General features: G+C 33.1%; 1 long non-coding RNA gene across 1 annotated transcript; it reads right to left on the bottom strand.

Moving 5' to 3' along the window:
* Positions 1-5366: 5366 nt before the first annotated feature.
* LOC142173324 (uncharacterized) lies at positions 5367-10192 on the bottom strand. Its single transcript, XR_012703051.1, has 3 exons — positions 9681-10192; positions 9300-9415; positions 5367-6578 (listed from the first exon to the last, which is right to left on the bottom strand). It is a non-coding gene; the product is annotated as an uncharacterized LOC142173324 (long non-coding RNA).
* Positions 10193-20119: the final 9927 nt, after the last annotated feature.

The following is a 20119-nucleotide window of genomic DNA, read 5'->3' as shown; positions in this document are numbered from 1 at the left end:
TTGTGCTTCGCGTTCGCGACAGAGTGACCGCGTTCGCGAAGGATTGAGGTTCAAATCTTCGCGTTCGCGACCAAAGGCTCGCGTTCGCGAAGGGAAATAGGCTGGCCAGGATTATTGCCTTCGCGCTCGCGAAGGGCATCTCGCGTTCACGAAGGCCAAGCTAGGCAAGCTTCGCATTCGCGAAGTATAAAATGGGACAACACAAATTTGTGCTTTGCGAACGCGAGGCACTGACCGCGTTCGCAAAGGGTAAAAGTCCCAGAAACAGAACTTAAGTTCTGAAGAATGGGATTCGTCCCATTTTCAACCCTTTTCCATTTTTGAGCTCGGGTAAGGCGATTTTTGGGCGATTTTTACGGAAAAATATTGGGGTAAGTGTTCCTTATCCTATATTGATTATATTTCATGATTTCATACTTATTTATATCATGAATCCATGAATTTATGGAAGAAAAATCAGATCTTTATAAAATCTTCCAAAAACGAAAATTTAAGATTTGAAGGTCCATTTGACATCGGAATTGAATAATTTTTGTATGGTTGGAATCGTCTCGGAATGAGTGTTCGGATTTCATAAGTTTTTTCGGGATTTGAGATGTGGGTCCCACTGCCGAATATTTTAATTAATTTTGGATTTTTATCCGGAAAATTAGTAAATTCATATGGAATTAATTCATATGATTCGTATTGAGTATATTGAATTGTTTGTGAATAGATTTGAAGCTTTCGGAGACAAATTTAAAAGGAAAAAGCTGTGGTTGAGTAATTGATTGGAATTTGCAAAGCGAGGTAAGTGTCGTGGTTAACCTTGACTTGAGAGAATAGAACCCTTAAATTATTTGTTATGTGAAAAGCATGTGAACTACGTATAGGCAATGTGATGAGTGTCTATACGTCGTAAAATTAATTATTTTTCTGCTTACTTGATAAATCATAAATTATTTTAAAATCATAAATTAATTATTATAATAATTATTTCTCTCCTATTCTTTGTCAAATATAAATTCTTGAATTCCTGCATTAATTGTTATATGCTATTTGAATTATGTGTTTTTAATTTTTATTTGACATTTAGCATATTAAATATTAAACTGCCTATTTTCTCCCTGATTTCCATAATAATTTGCTATTTTTCATTATTTGTTTCATAATTAAATCATAATTATTGTATGCTTGTTGTCTTATAATTTTATATCAATAGACTTATTAAAAATTCTATATATACTTGATTGAAATAAATATACGACAGACTTGATTAAAAGGAATATATTGGGAGAGCGGGTTGCACGCTGCAACAGAATTGAATGTGAATATATTGTGAGAGCAGGTTGCACGCTGTAGCAGAATTGGTTGAAATAATAATGAGTTTTGACTGCTGAGTTGGCTTCAATTATTATAAATAAGTTACATGATTTATTTCTATTATTTGTTGTTGTTATTAATATTGCGTACAGGTTAATGTAAGTGAACCGCCTTAGCCTCGTCACTACTTCTTCGAGGTTAGGCTCAGCACTTACCAGTACATGGGGTCGGTTGTACTGATACTACACTCTGCACTTCTTGTGCAGATTTTGGAGTTGGTCCAAGCGGCGTACCATAGACTTGCTTGGATTCCAGCTACCAGAGGAGACTTGAGGTATAACTGCACGGCGTCCGCAGTTCTGAAGTCCCCGTCTATTTTACTTTAGTTGTGTGTTTATTTCCAAACAGCTTAATTTTATTCAGACTTTTATTTGTATTTATTCTAGAAACTCGTGCACTTGTGACACTAATTCTGGGATGGTATTTAGACACCGTTGTTTTTATGGATCATTTCACTATATTTCAAACTTTGCTTCCGCTTTTGTTTCCTTGATTATTAATTATTTAAAAATTAGTTAATATTATTCTAATATTGGCTTGCCTAGCAAGTGAAATGTTAGGCGTCATCACGATCCGAAGGAGAGAATTTCGAATCGTGACACCATTACGGTTGTTTCAAGGAACACCTGCCGCTCCTCCATTTGAGCCATACGAAGCTCAGCTTCCTCAGCTGTTGCCGGAGGAGGAAGTACGACCGACTTCCGACTGCCGCCCGCCTTACTTTTGCTTTTATCCACCATCGTTAATTGAGTCAAGAACAATTGTAACGTTTGCTAAAAAAGAAATAAAAGGAATTTAAGAAAAGATTCTGATTTTCATTTCATTGACACCTTACAATGAGTAGAGAATGTCCTTTTAAACTAGACAATGACAACCTTACAATGAGTAGAGAATGTCCTTTTAAACTAGACAATGACAAATGTTCCTAAAATAACAACCTAATTGAGGAGACAACACGTGTCCCTCTTCTAGAACCTTTTCCTAAGCCTTCCCTCATAAGGACTAAAATGAAAAATGACTAAACTTAAGGGTTTAAAGATCGCTAACTCTTTTCTAATTACAAAATCTGCTATTAACAAAATACTCCTAAGTCTTCTTCTTCAAGAGTGATGACCTCGGATTGTCACACCCATTAAAATTAGTCTTCTTCTTCTCGGTTAATATACCACCATTCCTGCAATTTCAAGATTCTAGTCCTTCTCCACAAAATTGTTCCATGAATTTTCATCATTTACAGTCATTGTCCGAACCACCACTCCAACCGTCTTCCACCAAGAAAATATCCACCAAAAAGCTTTACTAGAAACCATCTCTATAAATATTACCAATCATTCTTTTTTCTCCCATCTCTCGCTCCTCTCTACTAGCCATAATCGGCCAGCAACACTCTCTTTCCACAAAAAGAAGGAGAGCTAGATCCAGAAGAAAGAAAACCTCTGTCAAAATTCATTTACCAGTGACCCCCTGTTTCTCTTTAAAATTTCACCCGAGACCAGAAAAATCTTTTTCGCTCACCTCATTTTATTAAAATTTCTTCACAGCCTGAGCATATCAGAATCCATAAAATCTAAACTGAACAATATTTTTCGCAAACAAAGAAGATAATGATAAAAAAAGAATCTTTGGCCTGAAATAAAAGACTTCGCCGAGGAAAATTTTCTATCCTGAATAATGCTCTTAATGGGGTTTTAAGGATTGAGAGCCACTTGAATATTGAGAGAAATCAATGGAAGAGGTCATTTATGAACAGAAAAGAGAAAGGAGGAAAGTGATAGCTTGAAAAATAAAAATTGATGTGTGATGTTCATAGAGAATATGGTCAGAAAAGAGAAAAGGGGGGGAAACAAGGTGCAAAGAAAATGGGGAAACTAAAAACATTCTGATGAAAGGGATATATTTTTTGGCTAGAATATTCCGATGAGGTGAAGAAAGAAGGGGAAGGGTAGGATTTTCTAATTTTATTTATTTTTTTCTTTTATTTTCTCTTACTCTTTTTTAATTTTTTTTTGGACACACATAGAGTCCACCATTTCTATTTAATTACGTGGCATTTTTTATTGAAGGGATGCCTTGCCACATTGGAAATCCGTTAGGGTTCGGAATATTTTTGTCTACTTAACGACAGGGATATTTGGACGGATAGTAGAACTAGGGATAAACATGGATAATTTATTAAAGTAAATGGACAAATCTGAGCATTTTCCCTTATTTTTTGGGGTTGTTTTTTAAAATTCGATGTTATTACAGTAATCTGTTTACGTTTAAAATGGTAGAACCGCTTACAAAAACTCTTGTGTACGCCACTGGCTACACTAAACGTAACTCGGAACCCAATTAGGAAGAGCCAAAAAAAGGGATCTTTACATAAGTAGCCGCTCATATTCATTGGTTATTGTTTTTGGTCATATACATAGTTTATGCATTTATTATACATAATTATACACATATAATACATAAATTATGCATATATTATACTTCCATCGGCTATTTTTAGTTTAAGTGGTTACGTGGACGGCTATTTGGATTAATTCTTAAAAAAAAGATCAAATGAATGAGGAATCAATCAAAATATCAATAAATACAGAGAAAAAATTACCAGAAGGTTTAGAGTGCCTATGTGAAAATTTGATGTGTGGATGCAATACACAGTATATATCCCCAAACCAGAAGGCAACACTGAAGTTAATACGGTCTTGAGCTTCTGAAAGCTCACCTCACCATCATCGGACCATCAGAACGGAACACTCTTAATTGCTTGCGCTCCGCTCAATTTGCTCTATTTTTCGATTCGTCTCTTCTATACCTTCGATGGTATAAGAGAAAAGTATAAAGACAAAAGTTGTGATAATTAGACATTTTAAGAAGAGATATTCAGAAAAGTATAAGGCACTCAATAATGTCTGCGTTTGGTGAATGTGATTTGTAAGTCGCAATCAACAAATACGATTTACTCCGTTGCTCGATAATTTAAATCTCCTCGAATGGTAACTCCTTATATATATAATCAACGATTTCCAATTTCTTTAATAAGTAGATCAAGTTATTGTTGCTCTTTTTTAGATACATATAAATTCTCCGAACAAAAATGACTTAAGAAGTGTTTCTCCTCTGATTGTAACCCCTTATATAATCAACAACTGTCTATCTTTTTGATGAATATAAAACCTTATTGTTGCTCTTTGATAAATATAGTTTCAAGTGTGTTAAATATTATTTTTTATCAGTTGAATTTTCTTAGGCACTTAATAAATGTGTGTATGATATATTGAGGAATAACTCATTATTATACAACAATAATAATAACATACCTAATAATATCCCACACTGTGGGATCAATAACTCATTATTATGTATGAGAAAAAATTCTGTTTTTTTAAAGCTTATTCTCTATCCGAAAATTATAAATGAAGAGCTAAGATTTTGAGGAAAAAATTATATATAACAAATAATGAAATTTGTTATTTTTTTCAATTTGACAGGTCAATTTGAAAATTATATGTAACAAATTGTAACTGGTTATAATGTAACAAAATATTAATAGGCGAATAACCAATTATATGTAACAAAATAGGTGACATATTCAAATTGGCCGACTTTGTTTACATATTCAAATTGTAAATAGTTGCAGCTTAGCATTTCCACGATTTAACTTATTGCATTGTACTTTATTATACCTCTTTCAGAGAATAAAATTGATGTTTATGATTATGCATTATGATGAACTCCAAAAACTTCGCACCAAAATAATTAGACAAGAAACTCATGTGCGTGTACAATCTATCCTAGAAAGTGTATGATGTATGAATTTATATAAGTTTTATTCAAATGATAAAATTAGATTTTTAGATCATTTAAATTGCAACTGCAAGTAAGTTTGAATATTAAATATCAATTAATAAACCTGGAAAGATCTAAGATAGAAAATCTGTTGAGGTATAATGAGTTTCATATGCTTTTTAATTACATTATCGTTCCAGCAAATTAGTTGGATCGTAGCTCATTAATTACCCGAAATTCTTAAAACAAAAATATAAACAACAAATTAAATGACACTACATTTACATGTTTCCAATTGTAAAATTTTCAAACTAGTTACCTTCAAAATCAAGTTTTTGGACAACATTAAAGCAAAAATAAAAGCTCCATTTTTTAAAAAACAAATTGGGCTATGAACCATCTCAAGAAGGAATATGAGCATTTTCTATGAGATTCCTAAACAAACAAGTCACCTAATTTTAGGGCATAATTTCTATACTATGATAGTATAAAAAATGTATATCATCAGATCATGCATATTAAATTACACTGATAGTGTGTAAAGCCATTTTGACATGTAAGTAAGTCTAGTTGATGATTAGGACTTCACTAACTTCGCTAAAAAAATCTGATATTTGAAGACGTAATTCACATTGACTGAAAATGATGTACCCAAAACAATTGAAGTATAGACATTAAGGGAAAAAATACTGATTATTAGGAGTACATTTTATAAAGATGGATGTACTCTTCATCAATGCCTACAAAACAACTAAAGGTATTGGAATTGATGAGATCCATTCACTCTTAATAAAAAATCTTCTATTCGAGCCCCGAAAATGAAGATATCTTTGGTAGAGAATACTTTCTTCCTTTAATGAATCATATCCGTTAAGAATCTGAATTATTCGGACCAATAATACCAAATACCAAATGATTATACCAAAAAAAGATACTAACTGATAATGAAAAGGAAAAAAAGAGAACAAAATACCAAAACTGTTATAAAACAATAAAAGAAGAAGAGCATTACGGAGAAAAGTATAGAGGGAATTCTTATTGAATTTTGGGATAAATTATAATGAAATAGAACCCTTCTATTTATAGGGAAAAAGTGACTTAGCCACCAAGTAACAACCCTAAAGTCTCTCTAAAATATAGTCATTCACCATAAATAAAATATTATTTATAACACTCCCCCTTGAATGTCTATTTAATATATAATGTGCCTCGTTAAAATCTTAACTAAAATAAAATCTGGTAGGAAAAGATTCTAGTGAAGGAAAAAGAGGAAACATATCTAACAATACAGTCTTTTGGTTGCCTCGTTAAGACCTTGCAAGAAAAACCCAGTAGGACAAAATCTTGTAAGGAAAAAAGAGTACAACGCGTATTAACTCCCCTTGATGAGAGCATCAATTCACATCCTTGAACCTTCGCATTCCAATCTTGTGCACCATCTTCAAAATATCATTGATAGAGATTTGATACACAAATCAGTCATATTAACTTGAATGAACATCATTCTTGATAGATATATAATGTCTTTATAAACTGCCGTGGAATGGCCTTTTCAATAGCTCCATAGAGGTAAAAAATTCTCACTATCACATTATCATGCTTATAGTTATAGCAAGATGCATTGTGCATAAATTGCATCGAGGATGTGGTACTTCAAGATCAAGAATTGTATATGCTTCAAGCAATTGAAATCCTTCGGGGATTATCATATAAGTATAGTCAAATAAGTCATATAAATAGACTTCAGATGCATATCAAGTTTTCATGTCATGTTAGACATATAAAATAGATAAAAGTAATTGCACATACCATTGACTTTATACTTTCAAGTGTTTGAACTACATGTCCAAAATTATACGTCTTTCATATGAAACTAATTCATTGTTTCTCCAGACTTAAGATCCTCTTATGTATTTTGCGTTATCATATATGTCGTCGATAAATATTATATATCGGTTCCAATATATTTTTCATAGAGACATAACATAGAGATCTCTTCATTCATTTCTGCTACCTGAACCTCTCCTGAGATTTTATAAAGTATTATGTCATGTGATCTTCTAGATCACTTGCCTCCTTTATGATCATTTTGATCATTTGCTCATCTTCTTTATCAAGAAGTTTATTTGAAACCGATTTGTCTATATGCTTTAAGCGTACCATATACTTTGTTCTTCTAGGACTTAATAGGAGCATTTTAAGTGAGAATATAGTTACTTTCTTTGGGTCAGCAAATGCGTCTTGTATACTTTGCAATATATTGCAGATGAATTATCTTTTTATGAACTTCAAATTCATATTATCTTATTCGAGGATCTAGATGTAGAAATGATAATTCATTCCACGTAACTTTTTCTCAACTGTTTATCTTGTCTCCCCCTCGTGTTAGAAAAACTAACTTGCTTCCTCAACTTTGGGAACTCATCTTTGTGCATTGTGGTGTTAACCAAAATATACACCGCACATCAATAATAATAAGATGAAATTATTTGGTTCCTGACTCTGAACCACTTGTGAGGGGAGAATGTAATATACTTTTGAGTATAATGTATGTCAAACTAATATAGATAACTTTGTTCTCATAAGCAATAATTTAACTATTAAGTGAAGGCACTCAATAAATTATTTTGCTAAACCAGATGTGATATAAACTAACTTATCAAGATGAACTGTCTTGAATAGAAAATCTGAAAATTATGCTCTAAATTAAATTATTGAGCAAGTTACCTCACAAACACCAAGTTGCGGGTAAATAATAACCGCACATGTAACCATCTCATAGATGCATCTTTATAAGGTTTACATGGCAGGTGAATGAGCTCATATTCACCTTTGATAAATTTCATAATTCAAGGGATTCATTCCCAATTTTAGTTGGTACAATAATCGCGAGAACAAGCAATATAAGAGAATTCATAAAGAATCTTCTTCAACACTTACCCATGTTAATTCTCATTTATTTTATGCATCTAAATCAAGATTGCTCAATAGGCCATGCTTGATAAAATTGTCTGTATTAGTAAACTTCAGGTTTACATCATGGCATGTGCAATTATGAATAAACTCCAAGTTTATTATGATATGAGTTTTTATATCAATAAACTTCTACTTTATTGTGGTATTCTTTTGTTTGTGTTGTACAAACTGAAGAATAAAGCGGGTAGCTTTTCACATACATATCACCCGCTACTACTTGTAGTAATATAAGATATTGAAATTTTCCTTTATTTATAGTCTCAATATAACCAATCGCTTTTGCGAATACTTTAGAAACTCAATAAGTTTCTTTGAGACTTACTACAATATAATGCCTTGTTGATAATCAATTTTGTTCCTCCAAAATAGTAATAATTGGCTCTTCCAGAGCTCTCAATTAATTTTGTACTACCACATATTCATCAACATCTATATGGTGAATATCTCTTTTAAAGAGAAAGTTATACCACTATGGTTATGGTCAAAATTATATGTAAGACCTGTTTCTTGCATTACCGTTGTCTTTTAATAATCACATTCCCAAAATATTTTGGCGTACAATAAGTACGTGGCCAATGACCATTTACGCCATAATAATGACATTATTTTCTTATTTCCTCTCAAACCTCCTTTTAGAGGTGAGTGTGGTATATACAACTAGCACGCTCATATTCTTCCAAAAATAAATATGTATTCATAAATCACATGTTGTCACATTCACATCATGAATAGACTATAGTTATATATATGTGCTTTACAAAATCTCATGTCAAATCGATGACAAATATTACTTTCACATAGTGAAAGATTATTTTGAGAATACTTATTGTTCTCATTACCACAATGATGACGATTATAATTTCGTCTATTGCCATCGTCCAAATCCATTGATACATTCATGGTGATAATTTTGTTTCTTTCAGACGTATCACATACTGCTATCACATTCTCTTAAGGGAATGAGAATGAAGCAAATTCAATGGGACAGGTTTTCACTTCTTGTGCTCACAATCATACATGAATTTGATCATGGCAAGACATAAAAATTTTACCACTTTTAGTGGTTATAATTTCTTACAAACTTTATTAGAGTTATAATCAAAATTTATTGTTTTTACTTGTATTTAAAATCAAATTATAGAATTTTAAGAATTCAAAAGAGAAAAATAAAGTAAAATACTTACTTTAAATCCAGAATTTAATCATGAAGGAAGTTCATGGAACAATTGGCAATTATTATGCTCAATCCCAAAGCTTCTACTCAACCCAAAGCTTCTACTCAATTGGTTAGAGTCTTGTGCTGATAACGTGTTATAAAACAATAAAAGAAGAAGAGTGTTAAAGAGAAAAGTAGAGAGGAAATTCTTATTGAACTTTGGGATAAATTACAATGAAATAGAATCTCTCTATTTATAGGGAAAAAATAACTTAATCACCAAGTAATAACCCTAAAATCTCTCTAAAATATAGACATTCACATAAGATAATATTTGTAACAAAAACAAGGAATCTCACGATATATATTCGAAGGCAAACAAATGAAGAAAATAGTCAAAAATGCGTACATTTGTTTAAAACTCATGATCGATCCATTATTTCTGGAACTGGGCTCTCTGTAACGCTTTCTAAAGATGGTTTCCACTTAGAATCTCTTCTTTCTCTTCTTCTTTTTATTTCTCCCAAACAATCATCTAAATTTTTTCCGTCTTTGAGTTTCAACTGAAGCAATAACTTTTCTAGCTCTTCTTTACTCAAAACAATCTTTATTCTCATACTATTATTTCCTTTTATCTCTGTTTCTGTTTTTGCCTTGAGAATTTCACTTGTTTTTTCCTCTGTTTCTAGTTCTTGAATACTTTCCTCTATTTCTTCCCTTCGTAAACATGCTTCCATGCAATTTCCCATTATATTGGAAACACTGGTAAATCGTTCTTTCTTCTAAGAAATGGATTTTTTTAAATAGTAATTTGCTGTTTCTGAGCTGAAAGAAGAGGAAGAAAAAGCAGCCAAAACCAATAATTTTGAGAGAGAGAGAGAAAAGAGAAAATTTTGAAGTGTTAACTATAGTGCATGTGATGGTGATTAGACTTCATATATAGAAAGAATAAACACGTATTGAATAAAATATTGTATTAGTTAATTAATACGAGGGACTTTGCTTTTTTGTTATGATCATCTCATAGCGAGAATTACTACACAAACTAATTTAAATTCGTGTTGTATTTAATCTATTTAAAAAAAAATAAAAAATTATCAAGAATTGTTTCATTCTTAAATCTCTAACATTAAATTCTGCAATTAAAAGTTGAGAGATCTTATTCATCCAGACACATATCCAGACACATATAAGTAGTGAACTCGTTATTCCCAACTGCCACGCGTCCTTCCAGGTCATGCTAGAGCCTAAGACGTACCGTGTTGCACCGCCTTCGTATCGTCAAATTATAAGATTTAAAAGCTTGTCCTATTAAAGTTGTAAATTTGAATAGTTATGAACTTTTCAAACAATTTGAAAATTGAAACGCCCCAAATTAAAATAAAAAGAGTGTTATATTAAACAAAATTAAAGACTATATTTTTCTATCTATATAATGTATTAGTGCAGTTTGAAGTGATCAGTTTATGCCCTTTGACTAATATTAACTTGTAAACGTTTGATTTGTAAATATTTTCTGTATTTATTAAACACATAAAAATAAGTAAAAAAGGAATTCTTATATAAATAGTCAGTAAAATTAACTATTTATTTTTTCGAACCGATATATATAAATAATACATAAATTATAAATATATTATATATTTATCGATTAATTTTAATTTAACTTATTGAATGGACGGTTATTTAAGTCAATTATTTAATACTTTATAATATTTTAATTAGCTTATAAACTTACCTCCCAAATATTAATTAGCTGCGGAGAAGGGTTGGGGTAGAGAGTAGGCAGCGATATAAATGTCGGTATTGAGTTTCATGGAAAGAGAATACTATTGCTATTCCAACATGTCAGATTTTGTCCCACTTAATATTTTTATCTTTGTTGAATATTCTTTTCCAATAGCTAGTTAGCTAGAATTGAATCACTAATAATATTTGATTTTGTCCTACTTCGTACTTTTATCTTTTTTCTTTCGTGAATATTCTTTTACTTTCCAGTATGTAGCTAGCTGGAAATTGTACTACTACCGCCATTCGAGCTTTGCTTTAGTGTTAGGAACGCAATATATTATATGTATGTAAGTTAAATGCATGTTACCTAAATAAAACTTGACTTTTAAGTAAAAAAAAAAAAAAGTATAAAAATGAGCCTATTATTCACAGAGTTTCAAATTTTGCATAATTGGTTCTTAAAGACTTATAGGTTATATATAAAAAATATTGCATTATTACTATTCAATAGTATTCATCAAACGTGCAATACCTAAGGGTGTGACATGTAGTCATCGATGAAATGTGTGGAGAACGAAAGACTCGGAAGTTCAAATATGAAAAAAAACAAAAGACGCCAGAACACCACTATCATAAAAAAAATCAACTAACGCGCATATTTTCAAGCAAGTATTCATTTCGTACATGCAATAATTCGTCATCTTACTCTTTTGATTAGCTTAAAAAAAGAAAGAAAAAGGAGCATTGGTTCCCCCTTGGTTATATCCATTATTGAAGGCAAGAACAGTTGACAATTAATTAATGCTGCAGCTTTAATTTGCTAAAATGTGAATGCAGAAAAGCAAAAGGCTAATCATAACAGAAAAAGTCCTTTCTATGCTGCATGCATGTGATGGACTGCAGTCCCACCTTCACCTCCAAAGTACAACTGTCCCTCTCTTTCCTTCCCCTCTCTTTCCTTCCCCACATTATACACAATAAGGATTAAGGAGAGAGCCTACGTAATAAATTAAGGATGACAAGTGGGTCGGGTTGGATTCGGGATCGCAATTTAATGGGCTAAATGAACTGAGACCGTTTGGCCCGCTAGAGGTGGGCTCGTGCCGGTCTCATGAGCCGGTTCTTAGCTAGGAACCGCTAGGATCGGGCCCATCGGGACCGGTTCTTTGGCAAGCCAAACGGGCCCAACGGATATTTTTGCCAAACGGGCCCAACGGATATATATATATATATATATATATATATTTAAAAACGTTTGGCTTTTGAAAAAAAGAGCCGTTGGGTATTTAAAAAATAGCCATTTAACCCCCCTCCCCCAACTTAGTTTTAACCCCAAACTTTTTATTATTATATTTTTTCCCTATTTTCTACTATAAATACCTCCTCATTCTTTCATTTTCTTACAAAATCAATATCAATCTATCAAAATCTCTCTCTAATTTTCTTCTATACTTTCTATAATTGTTTGCTTTATCAAAAAAAAAAATAGTGAAACAATTGTGAGGTTGCTACTATTGCTTACTTTATTCCAAAAAATATTGAGGTTGTTACAATTTGTGAAAAAATTGTGAAGTTGGTGAATTGGAGTCTTCAAATCTTCAACGATAATCAATTTTCAACAAGTTGTTCATCAATTCGGTAAACTCGTTCCAACTCTTAAGTCTTAATATTATAGTTTTGTTTGTTTTATTTATTTGCTATTACTTGATTAATTAAGATGTCTTCCTTAAGAAATATTTTTGGTAAAAGAAAGAATAAGGGATAATCCAAGACTGGCGAATCTAGTGGTATTGTTGTTCCCTCCCCCTGCGCCCAACTCCCCGAACCAAACCCCATACCTATCATAAACATATTACTCTTGATACCGATAATAGTTTATTATAATTTAGCGACACTAAATTTTGCCATAATATTACACCTCGTGAACAATTAGACCATTAATTAATGAATGATCTCTATTCTAATAATTATAATACTATTGATGGAAATGATGATGAGGAATTTTGCCATAATATTGCACCTAATGTTAAAATGCTTGTTGATTTTTTAAATCCTTGTATAAAATTAGGAGGTCCTCAATTTTGGTATGACACTGTTTATAATAGTTTAGCACTTGAAGATGATGAGTTGCCTAAACTTCCGGAAGCAATAGCCTCAATTAGAACAAATGATGAAACTATTTATAATGCTTATCAAGTTGCATTAAATCATGCTAGACCAAATGTTCCAACTCCTTCTTCTTCTGATTCTCAAACTTCTAAAAGAACTGTGAGAGTAAGAGGACTTAGTATTTGGGCGGGTTTTAGGGGTTCTTTTGGTTCTAATAGTAATGATTTTTCACAACTAAATAAGCTTGAAGCTTATTTGTCGCAACAACTTATGGAAGTGAATCCCGACGACACTTTTAATATTTTGCAATAGTGGAAGGACAAAGAAAAATACTTTTCGGTTCTTTCAAGGATGGCCCGAGACATTTTAACTATTCAAGCTTTAACAGTGGCATCGTAGAGCGCTTTCAGTGAAGCAAAACTTCAAATCGGTGATCATACAGCGTCTATGAGGGATAACTTGAAAAAATCAGTACTTTTCAGAGATTGGATCCGTTCGGAAAGAAGAAATTTTGGACTTACTGAATCACAACCAGAGGTAGACAAAGCTTACAAAGAAATGCTAGCTGAACTTGCTAAGGATGCTGCTTCACCCGGCAATGGAAATGGTGATGACCAAGCTACTTTTTCGCCACCACCAACGGAACTTTCTCCGAACCTTGAAGGATTTATGAAGTTTGTATGAGATAACATGTAACTTGTATGAACAAAAATTAGTATGTATTATGTAACTTGTATTTTGGCACTTCTTGATTAGTTCCTTTTTCTTCTTAATGGTGGTATTAGCACAAGTGTTTTAAAAGGCATTTTCGGGGCGAGGCGTACCAAAAATACCCTGGGATGATGGTGTGGGACGAAAGTCTCAAAAGGCATATGCCCGGGCGTTCGGGGCGTACGCCCGGGCGTTTGAGGCGCGTTTTTTTTAGTGAGAAGTAAATCCTAGAGACTTTTTCAAATTAAAACAAAATTTGTTGAATAAGTCGTTCATATAATACCCAAATTCTCAAAAGTCAGTTTGGTAATTACTCAAAAGGTTTTAAAAGGAACTCAAAAGTATTAAATTTAAAAGTCAAAACCTTTTTTATTGATTGAATCCCTAATTCATGGTCTTTCCTAATTCTTTATCTTGTGTGCTAATATCTCCCAAAAGCAATGAATATTTATTTTTTTCAAATACAAAGAGAGCTTTATTCTCCTTCATAGCAGCAAGTTCAAAATTCAAATTGCAGGGTAATCATCCTTTTTGTTCCTCCATGTAGAAAACTTTATTCTTTTAGACTCAAGTTACTTGTGTTTGCAAGTAGCGTATAATAGATTGTTTGGCTAATTTTTTTGTGGGGCAAACACACATATATATAATTTTCTTCAATTTTTATGCAATTTTACCTGTTTATAAATATTTACTATCATTATATTATTTTATAAAATATTAAAAATTAAATACCTATGGGGCTTACGCCTCGCTGAGGCATATGTAAAACGTGTAACAACCCGACTTGTTATTTTAAGAATTTACGCCTCGTTCAGCTACTAAAGGTCTCGAGCAGTTTCGTAATATATATTATGACCCGCGTGTGTGGTCGAGTTTGATTTTCGGAAGATTCGGAATTAAATTTAAAGAAAAATTCTCATTTTGAAGCTTAAATGGAAAGAGTTGACCGGAGAGTTGACTTTTAAGCAAACGACCTCGGAATAAAATTTTGATGATGTCAATAGTTTCGTATTGTGATTTCGGAGTTAGGCGTGTGTCCGTGATTTGGATTTGGAAGTCCGTAAGATAATTCGGTGCATTTTGGAGAAAGTTGAAAAATAGAAAATTTTTGAAAAGTTTAACCGAGAGTTGACTTTTTGATATCGGATCGGAATCCAATTCTAAAAATTAAAACAGTTCCATTATGTCATTTATGACTCGTGTGCAAAATTTGAAGTCATTCCGGATTGATTTGATACGTTTCGGCGCAAAATATAGAAGTTGGAAGATTTAAAAACTCATAATTCGATTTGATGCGTGATTCGTAATTTCGGTGTTGCCTGATGCGGTATGAAGCCTCGACTAAGTTTGTATTGTATTTTGTGACATGTTGGTATAATTGGCTAAGGTCCTGAGGGCCTCGAGTGGATTTCGGAAGGTAAATGAAATGGATTTCGGATAAAGAGGGTTGCTGAAAATTTCTGTTGCAGAGCCGTTCGCCAGAAATTTTTGGTGCGTAGAGCAAACTTTGGAAGCTTATATATCGCAATTTATAAGGAATCGAAAAATTATCAAAACATAAAAGTTGTAATCTTTTGATTCTAGTTTCCAGAAAATTAAACCATTCAACATTTGGAAATTTGTACATAAAGTTATGATCGATTAAATGAAGGCTGGTGCAAGAAAGTTCTGGTGTGGACTTTTAGTGACGGAAAATGGACTTTTAGCGACGGATGGGCAGAAACTTAAGGATCAAAAATGGTCATTTCCTTCATTTCATTTTGAATTTTTTGAGCACGGGTTTTGGACGATTTTTGGGCGATTTTCACGGAAAAACATTGGGGTAAGTGTTCCTTATCCTATATTGATTATATTTCATGATTCCATACTCATTTACATCATGCATCCGTGAATTTATGGAAGAAAAATCAAGATTTTTGTAAAATCTTCCAAAAACGAAAATTTAAGATTCAGAGGTCAAGTTGTTATCGGAATTTGATAAAATCAGTATGGTTGAACTCATATCAAAATGGGTATTCAGATTTCGTGAAAATTATGTCGGGTTCCGAGAGGCGAGCCCCGCGTTGACTTTTGTTGACTTTTTAGAATAAATTTTCAAGTCGACGTTTTATTATCCGGAATTATTTTTGATGAATTTTAATGAAGTTATACAATTAATTTGGATAGATTTGAGGTGTCTGGAGGTCAATTCAAGCAAGAAGGCTATTTTGGAATATCGGTCTAACTTCAAAAAGGTAAGTGTCTTGCTTAACATCGAGTGGGGGAATTACCCCTTAGGCATCGAGTCTTATGTGCCATTTGTGAAATATGAAAAGCCGTGTACGCGAGCTGACGAGTACGTACTCGGGCTTATATGTGCAAAATTTATTGAGTTAAAGTCTTGGGCATATTCGGTAGTAAACTTGATAATTGTTGGTATATATTTAATCATCTAATGCCATGCCTCAAATCACAATTATTGAACTTATTTTTATATGACAATTCAATGTAATTATTACTTGTATAGTTATGTGATTTCCGTGAGTTTGATGGTTTGATATTTCTTGGAATTTGATTTCATTATGAATTTTCCCTATGCAAATAATCAATTAGGCAAGCTTAAGAAGAAGTGTTAATATAATTATCTAAATTTGGATTAATGAAGGTGTGCCCTATGTTGATTATTTTTCTATCTATGTTGATTGTTTTTGAGATTTTATATACATTGTGTGGAGCCTTGGGCTTATTTGTTGTGAAATTAATTGATTTTGTTATACCCTTGGAATTGGTTGTGGCCATTGAGCAAATTGTGATATGAATTAATTTTTGTTACGTTGCCATGATAATATTCCATGTAAATTGTTGTGTTAATTGAGTTATCATTTTGAGGATATAAGGGTGGCATCTCACTGTTGATATTGTGTGGGCATAAGTGAGGTATTTCACTGTTGTCATGTGTGTTGGGGGTATTATGTAGGTGGAGCGATAAGGGTGGCTATAGAAGCGATAAATGTGGCTATTGATATTATGAGGGTTGAGGGATAAGGGAGGTTACTATAAGAGTAATAAGGGTGGCTATTGTCAGAGATGATATGTAATGATTATGTGGAGTGGTTGCATTGGTGATTTTATGTGATGTTGTGATTTTTCTAGTGTTTATTTTTATACCTTGTGCAATTTGTCTTGTTGTTGGTAAATTGATAATAGTCTGATTTATGTTGAAATTGGGAGCATGTGGCTATTGCCAGGCGGATTATGAAAAGAAATATGGGCACAAGGTGCCGTGAGTAAATAATGATGATATTGGCACGTGAATTGTCCGTGCAGTTGAGATATGAAACGTGGGCATGAAGTGCCGGAAAAAATATGATGGTTTTATTATTGGTACGTGAACTGTCCGTGCAGATGTGATATAAAAAATGGGCACGTGGTGCCGGAAAAATATGATGATTTAATTATGGACACGAAGTGCCGTAAAAATATGAAAAAGGTTGAGACCCGTACTTTTATGATTATGAAATGAGATGTCACATGGTGACTTTTAATTGAAAGAATTATATTCAAAATATTTATTTGGAAGGATTTTTATTTAAAAAGTGGTATTTGAATGAGTTGTATTTGAAAGATATTTATTTAAAGAATTTATATTTGAAAAAAATTTATTGAAATAATTGTATTTGAAATATATTTATTTGAGGAAATTATATTTGAAAAATATTTATTGAAAGAATTATATTTGAAAGATATTTATTTGAGAAAATTATATTTGAAAGAGAGTTATTTAGAAGAATTATATGTGAAAGATATTTATTTGAAGAACTCGATTTGATTGGGTGTACTTGTATTTATTATTTGTTGAGCAATATTAATAATATTTTTGTTGCCATGCCGGGCATATCACTGGTTGATTTGTGTTGCCCTTATTGTTATTTGTTTTCTATTATTTTGTATATCTTATTGCACAGGCTATTAGACCAGTGAATGTCTTGACTGTACCTTATCTCTACTCCACTGAGGTTAGTCTTGATACTTACTGGGTAGCGACCGTGGTGTACACATACTACACTTCTGCACATTTTGTGTAGAGCCAGGTATTTGAGCTATCGGACTCAGACAGAGTTAAAGTGTGATCGCAAGGATTTAAGGTAGAGCTGCTTGGCCGTTGCAGTCCCTTGGAGTCTTTTCGTTTTATTGTATTGTTAATTATTAATCAAACGATATTGAGTATTCGATCCTTGAGATCATTTCATGTATTTAGTTAGAGTTCGTGACTCAGTTGTCACAACCTGAAATTTCCCACCGACGGGACCGTGATGGCGCCTAACATTTCACTTGCTAGGCCAGCCAACGTTAGAGAATCATTAACCAATTCCTTATTTCCATTCAACAATTAACAATAAATAACTAAGATGAAATATAATAAGTGCAGAATATCATAAATTTGTATTAACTATTACCATCCGGATCTGGAGTCGCAATTCACGAGCATTCTAGAATTTACTACAAGTAATAGTCAGAAAGAAATACAACTGTCTAAATGAAAGAAACAGTAGAACAAAAGGGATAGACGAGTACTTCAAGGTCTGTGAACGCCGACAGATCTACCTTGAGTCTCCGGAGAGCAGACCAATGGCATAATCTCGATCAACCTGAGCCGGTATCAAACTCTGCACAGAAAGTACAGAGTGCAGTATCAGTACAACCGACCCCATGTACTGGTAAGTGTCGAGCCTAACCTCGACGAAGTAGTGACGAAGCTAAGGCAAGGCACCTATAAATCAACCTGTACAATTTAACAATGTATATACACATAACAGAAATAAAGAACTAAACAGAAAATGTCGGGAGGGGAACATACTGAGGGAAATACAAGATAAAGGATTACAACAGAATGATCACCGGAGCAGTCAATATACCATGAATCAACAGGACTAGTGATACAGTAAGAAAAAATGCACGGCATCACCCTTCGTGCTTTTACTCTCAATCTCACAATAAAAATCAATAGAAACGACACGACATCACCCTTCGTGCATTAACTCTCATATCATGGTACGACATCACCCTTCGTGCATTAATACTCACAATATGGCACGTCATCACCCTTTGTGCATTAACACTCACAATATGGCACGGTATCACCCTTCGTGGATTAATATTCACAATATGGCACAGCATCACCCTTCGTACATTAACACTCACAATATGGCACGATATCACCTTTCGTGCATTAACACTCTCCCTTACCAGAATGCAATGCATAAATATCAACATGGAGATAGAATAGCAAGTACAAACCTTACCTCAACATTTGGTTCCATAACATCAATCTCAACTTTGAAATAAAAACTCAATTATCACCAGAAAATTCGTAAACATGATGAGAACGATAAATTGAACAACACTAGTATAACACATCGTAATTAGGCATAGGATTGAGACAATATAAGAAAAACTAAGAAACATGAAAACCAGGTAAATTGGCGGCGCATAAGTACTCGTCACCTCACATATACACCGCTCACATGAATTTCACTTAGCAAGTAATCTAAGGTTCCTAATTCCCTCAAGTCAGGGTTAGACATAACACTTACCTCGCTCCGAAGATCACTTAATTCTCGATCACAACTTTTTCTTTGGAATTCACCTCCAAACCACTCGTATCTATTCAAAAATGACTCAATAATATCAAATATTGCTAAAGGAATTAATTATATTTGCATAAATTAAATTTCCTAAATTTTCCTCCAAAAAGTCGAAAATCGACCCCAGGCCCGCTTGGTCAAAACCTCGAGGTTCGGACCAAAATTCATTTATCCATTCACCCCTGAGCCCGAATATATAATTAGTTTTGGAATCCGACCTCAAATTGAGGTCTAAATCCCCAAATTTCCGAAATCCCTAGTTTTTACCCAAAACCCCTAATTGTACCATGAAAACCTTAGATTTTAGGTTGAAATCTTGTAAAATGTAGTGAAAGATTGAAAGAAACCAGTTTAGAATCACTTACCTATGATTTGGGGAAGAGATGGTCTTTGAAAAATCGCCTCTTGTGTTTTAGGTCTTGAAAATTTGGGAAATGAATGAAAATTCCCGTCCAAAAGTCATTTTGTTCAGCCGCAGACGTCGCATTTGCGACCTGAGCTTCGCAATTGCGAAGGGGCTATCGCAATTGCGAAGCCTTCACAATCCTGCTGCACTTCACAAATGCGAGGAAAGTGTCGCAACTGCGATCATTGACCTCGCAAATGCGGACAAAAGATCGCATTTGCGATCCATACCCCTCCCAGACACTCTTCGCAAATGCGAAGAAAAATT

The sequence above is a fragment of the Nicotiana tabacum genome, chromosome 19, assembly GCF_000715075.1.
Source record: "Nicotiana tabacum cultivar K326 chromosome 19, ASM71507v2, whole genome shotgun sequence".
In the NCBI taxonomy this organism is placed as follows: Eukaryota; Viridiplantae; Streptophyta; class Magnoliopsida; order Solanales; family Solanaceae; genus Nicotiana; species Nicotiana tabacum.
This window is presented reverse-complemented; position numbering and strand designations above follow the sequence as displayed.